At 41.8% G+C, this 6,009-nt stretch overlaps 1 long non-coding RNA gene across 1 annotated transcript; it reads right to left on the reverse strand.

Annotated features, from left to right (window-relative positions):
• Nucleotides 1–692: 692 nt before the first annotated feature.
• Nucleotides 693–3,835, reverse strand: LOC123980580. The gene is made up of 6 exons (XR_006827525.1): nucleotides 3,635–3,835; nucleotides 3,452–3,516; nucleotides 2,935–3,090; nucleotides 2,242–2,352; nucleotides 848–1,755; nucleotides 693–742 (listed from the first exon to the last, which is right to left on the reverse strand). It is a non-coding gene; the product is annotated as an uncharacterized LOC123980580 (long non-coding RNA).
• Between the last annotated feature and the right edge of the window lie 2,174 nt (nucleotides 3,836–6,009).

Below are 6,009 nucleotides of genomic sequence, written 5' to 3' on the forward strand. Positions count from 1 at the left end.
CATATATATGGTCCAGATGTTTTTAGGACAGATTCCATATTTACAGATTTGTCCTGTAATATTTCCAAAGTAGCTGAAATCTTCTAATGTGACTGATCGGCTGGTTTTTAACAGCTTTGAGCCCCAACAGCAGTAAATCCATCATTACAGTGAGCAGTGAATCTCTCTCTGTCTCTGCAGTCATGATGCGTTCAGGGACTCTCAGCACTTTTTCCACTGTGGACTTGAGTGAAACCTGCAGAGTAAACAGAGCTGATGGCCAAAGTCTATCTGCATGTACCTAAAGGTCTGTGTGAGTGTGAGTGTTTGTGTTTGTGTGTGCAGTGGGGGTCACTCATTAGTGCTCTGATAACTGAAATAAGTGTTTAATACTACATCAAAATTCATCAACATGATACCATATATGCAACCTGCCCCTCTCTGGGGCTGTTTTCAACATATCATGTAGCAATATTGTCCCCTGCTAGGTTTAAATTACAGTTTCTAAAACTCTTTGTGGTTAAAGTGTGAAGTTTGCATGTTCTCCCCGTTTCCGCGTGGGTTCTCTTCGATTGCTCCGGCTTCCTCACACCATCCAAAGACATGCGGCCTTGGTTGATTGGTGACCCTAAATTGTCCTTAGGTGTGAGTGTGAGTGGTTGTTTGTCTATGTGTGGCCCTGCGATGGACTGGCGACCTGTCCAGGTTGTACCCCGCCTTGCGCCCGATGTCAGCTGGGATTGGCTCCAGCCCCCCCGCAACCCTGTACGCAGGATAAGCAGTTGACAATGGATGTATTTTGTGTTTTGTTTTTTTTGCTTCAATGTGTTTAAGATTTTATTTTTCTATGAGAAATTGTGTGACTCACCTGGTGTGTGTGTCCCAGCTGTTTCCTGTCACTGGTGTCTGTCCCGCCCCCTCCAGCTCAGTCCATTTGGATCTGTCCAGACAATCTCTGTGTACCAATGTCCACTTTTGTCCACTGTACTGTGACGGCTCAGAACAGAGTTTTTGATGGCTGTTTTCTCACTTTTGTCCTCTTTGTGTAAATCTTCAGCATGCAGGTTCTCTCGTCTGTCACTAAGACGCTGTGAAATTCGGCATCTTTGTTCCAACAGCAGTTTCTGGCCTTGTCCGGCTCAGAACATGTTCTTTTCCGATGAACTTTATTTCAGACCGCTGTAACCATAAGGTGATGATCATGTGAACTTGGAGAGCTCTACATGATCTGTTCTTGAATGCAAACATGTTGTTGTGATTGGCCTGCAATTATCCAATGATGACATCGCTGTACTGAGTCCATTCTGTGCTCCAGCCTACTTTCTTGTGAAGCTAGAGTGAAGTATTTTGTTGAGATTGTAGAACTCTTGCAGGTCTCCAAAGTGGAGGTGTTGTTTGCTACTCAGCTGTCTTTAAGTCATTATGGCATCCTTTGATAAACGCTCCAAACTGCTCCAATTGCATGTGAGGCTGTCACGTGACCCGTCGCTTCAACAATGTTCCAAATACCAAATATTCCTTTTATAATTGGCATTTCCATGACTGGGCAACACGATGTGTTGCATTACAGTTACTGGAGCAGAACAGTGCTTCTGTAGGTCTTTAATGTTGCATTAGTTCATCATCTCTCTCTGGCTTATGGTGTCGTGTTTCAGCAGCAGTTTTAACATCAGCGTAGTCTTCATCCTTGGATGGATCTGGGACTGGAGCGTATCGGAGGAGGAGGAGCGGAGTCCAGGACTGGATCAGCCGGAATGGATTCCATGACTTGTGTACCTCAGTTAAAGAAGAGATAATGTGTTAGTTTATTCTTATGGTGTCAAATTTCCTTTTATCCTTATTTTATCTAGTCAAATGTTGTTTTAAGTCTTTACACTTTCCCTTAATTCTAGTTTATTTAGCAATCTGCCTTAAATGGTAGATTTTTTTTGTTTTTCCTCTGAACAAGGCTGCCTGCTCTTCTGCATCTCTCCTTTTCTTTCTCTTCAAACATGTCTTTAGCTGCTCCAAATATATATATTTTTGTACTAAAACTTACATTTAACACATTTCAACCTACGACTCAAATTGTCCCATAGATGTTTTCTCTTTTTCAGTCATATATTTTACAACTGGCAGAAGGATTTTAGGAGCCGTTTTCCACTCAGTTTTTACTCCAACACATAACCTCTCATCTCTAATGTATGTCTCTCTATGTTGCACATTTTCCTTCACCCTCATTGTGAGGCATTTATTTGGCATACTTCCTTTGCCTTGTCTTACTTTATGATCCTGCCTTCCACACGGACGATGCTTTCCAATGCTTATGTAGCACACAGGAAGGATTATGGGTAGGGCCGTGATCTGATTGGTTGGTTAAGTCGGTTGGTTCGGCTGCAGGAGCAAAAGTGAGGTGTTTAAAATGAGACTCAGAGACCAAGGATTAGACGTAAGATGATGCCGGCTTCTTATATTTGAAGATATGTATAAAAATAAAATTATTGGTTGGTACCAAAAATGAAAAAGTACAATAATAAAACAAGTAATGAACAAGGCGATTATTGATATCACAATCAGGCTATGACTTCAGCATGAAATGCTTGCTTTCCAAATTTAAAGTGAGTATTTCACTCTTTGAGGTAGTTCTATAATTAAATTCCCGGTGCACCCTTTAACCTGAATTTCTGTTAATAACACCACAAAGTTTGTTCAGATCCAGTTCAATAATACAATCCAGTAGAATTCACACAGTACAACAGTAACCCTTAACTGCAGGAATGATTCCTACTACTCAGCTCCTCATTCTCAGTCCCAAGGTGTGAACAGGTGAATTTGTTAAAGTGAGTCCAAAGTCCAAACAAAAATATGGTAAGTCAGAGTTCAGAGTTCCATAGGGTTGGTGTATGTATGTGTGTGTGGGGGAAGGAGTGTGAAGGTGAGTGAAGGGGTTGTGTGTTGTAGTGGGGCCTACCACACCGCAAAGTGCAGTAGTAGCGGGACAGGTCCAGTGATCCTGAAGAGGGAATGGCTCCCACAATCATTCAAGAGGGACGGCTCGCCATCAATTTTCATCCGCAGATCCAATCCAGACAATGGAAGAAGAAACACGCGCACACACAAAAAAAACCTGACCTGTCAGCAGACAGGGTCAGAGAAATATTCACTGCTTAAGTCTCATGCAATAATATACACTACATGAAATTCACAATACACAATGATATACATACTGTGGGTGTTTACTTTCTGTGCCTCTCTCTCAATATTCAGCATATAAACATAAATAACTTGGCTGCACACAACCAGATAAGCTGCACGTTAGAACAATTAAAGTTTTGATGCAAGTGCAAAATAAAGTAAGCTGAGTTTACACATTAAACAACACAGTAAACCAGCTTGTTCAACTAAAATTGTAGCTTCATATTCACTAAGTGCACATAAATAATTTAAGGTACAAAGCAAGTGAAATTCATAAGTTGAAAATGAACATTCTCACCAATTTCACCAGAGCGGCTGGACACACACCCAAAATGGCGGCGCCCAGTAAAGCCACAAGGTCTTCTAAAACCGAAACATACGAGACCGTATGCGACTTTCAGTACTTTCTCTCAGTGCAAAATAAATTAGCTTTCACAGTAAGGTGATAAAGAATGAACAAAAGCAGTTTTAAATGAATTACCTCGCTCTTGAATCAGCAAAGACAGAAGAAATCCTACGGACATCAAAGCTACCGACGCTGCTAGTCGTCTCTCAAGCGCTACATCTAAACACTGAACTTACTACTAAACTCTCACAGCAGTTAGCTACCACGTTAGTAGTGCTGAAGTTAGCCTCAGTGTAGTTTAGCTGTATTTTCTCCAGGTTTCATCCTCTACAGCAGCACTTCTGTCTCCACACACAGCAGCGGGAAAAAACTTTCGCTCGCTCCCAGAGACGCGGGAGCAGGTGGGCGGGCCTACCTGCTGTCAGCTGATTGGCCAAACTAACCTGTCGGTCTATTTTGTCCTGGTAACTGAATTTTAACCCTTTAAAATACTTAGATAATCTCTCAAGTTGCATTTCAAAAATAAAATCACTCTCATTCAGATTTTTATAGGCTTTTCCTATTTTTAAACCTAGATCATTTCATCTGTGTTACACTTATGTTTAAAATGACACTTTTTACCCTTAAAAAAAAAAAAATCACTTTTCTACCTGTTGTAACTGGGTTAACCCTATATTTTTTATTGCTCCTCTTGTTGTACTTTTTTGTTTGTTTTGTTTTTTTTTGCACAGCCCTGTTTAAACCCCAAAAGGAATTAAAACAGCGGAGAGAAATTTATTTCTGCACGGCCCTGCTCAAACCACGAAATGGTTAGAACAGCTGAGAAATACCTTGTTTCTAGATGGTTAGCAGCGGAGAAACTCGTGTTCTACACAGACCTGCTCAACCATTTAACAGCGAAGAAAAACTTGCTTGTAATTCTGCTCAGCCCTGCTAACTAAGGATCCACGTGTGAGATGGTACAATCAAAAAAGCAATCTAAGCTGAAAGTCTAAAAAACCAAGAAAAACAAAAAAAATAAAACACAAATGCAATTTTGTAGTTTATTTCAGACACTCACCGTTTTTAAGGACAACATAGGTCAACTCCTTTTGAGATGGTAATGGAGGCTGAGACACTTTACTCCAGGCTGATCAGTCGCCGGACGTCTCAGGTCCCAGACAAACTTTGCCAAACCATCCCACTTCTGACACCAAATGTAATGAAAATTTGTCCTTTAGTGACCAGTGAAATAAAGAGTCCAATCCAGACGTCTTTTAAGGGTTTTATTCTTTGCAAAGGGTCAGACAAACTTACAGAGTGCAAAACAGTCTGCAGAGTGTAAGACAAAGAGCCAGTGAAGAAGCAGGTGACTTTATACTGTAAGGGTATTACGCAGCTATCCAAGGGAGGAAGGGAGGAGGGACCAGCTATCCGGAGATGAAGGCCTATCAAGGACAGTCTGGTAAGAAAACTCTCTAACGACTATCTTTCCCATGGGAAACTTCACCTAGCTGTAACAAAATAAAATAATCAAATACCACACAGTGAAACACTGGTCTATTCTGATGAAGCATGCAGGGTGAAACAGTAAACACAGTAAAATATCAAATTTCCATCACCTTAACTGGAGGTTCTCCTGCACGTGGACTACACATCTGTACTCAGTGTTACTGATGAGAAGTATTCATCCACACCGCTTCATAAAACAGGTTTAGATCCTGATTTGTTCCCTCGAGGCGTTCAGACAGCGAGCCCTGCTGTAACTGAGTGTTTGCACATATGTAGATAGATTACTATTTTACGTGTGGAGCCGGGCTCGGGGTTAATAACCCAGGAAAACAATCCTAGAAAAATTGGAAATTTCCCTCCGTTTTCTTCCGAATGATCTGAGGCAAAGTCTCTGAGCGGCAGGATAGTGACTGTGGGCTAAACTCACCGCTGAATCTAACTTTCCAGTTCGTGCATAACACACGGCAGACGTGTGTGCGATGTTGCAGCCTTGCAGAGTGAAGATTGATGTCAGAGAATATTTGAGTTTACTTGGAGATGAAATTGTGTCTGGGATTATTCCCCCTCTCCTTCTGTTACAGTGGACCTCATGTGCAGCTGACACTGCCAACGTGCTTCCTCTGGAGAGAAAAAAATAAAAAAAAAAAAACCTCAAGAACACACTGCCTCTGATCCACCTTCGTAGTTTAACTCCAGTGTAGCAGACATTTTACCCTGAGCTGGCTGAACTCCCGTCGTAGTGCAGGCAGAAAGGCAACAGTAACGCCAACAACCCAGGTACGCAGGGAGACCTTACTGCAGTACATCTAAAGAAAGTGGTCCTGACTGAATGACAGGTCAACTTTCTCTTGTCGTTGCTCCTTCCATGTTTGGATGGATCAGTTCAACATCCAGCTCATAAAGATATTACTGTAGCGCTGCAGTGGGAGTTTACCAGCATGTAGTGTGAAGCTGTGTCAGACTCTTGGCTCATGAGGTCCAGCTTGGAAAGGTCTTGTTTGCAGTCTGTAACCTCACCA

The sequence above is a fragment of the Micropterus dolomieu genome, linkage group LG12 (genome assembly GCF_021292245.1).
Source record: "Micropterus dolomieu isolate WLL.071019.BEF.003 ecotype Adirondacks linkage group LG12, ASM2129224v1, whole genome shotgun sequence".
NCBI lineage: Eukaryota > Metazoa > Chordata > Actinopteri > Centrarchiformes > Centrarchidae > Micropterus > Micropterus dolomieu.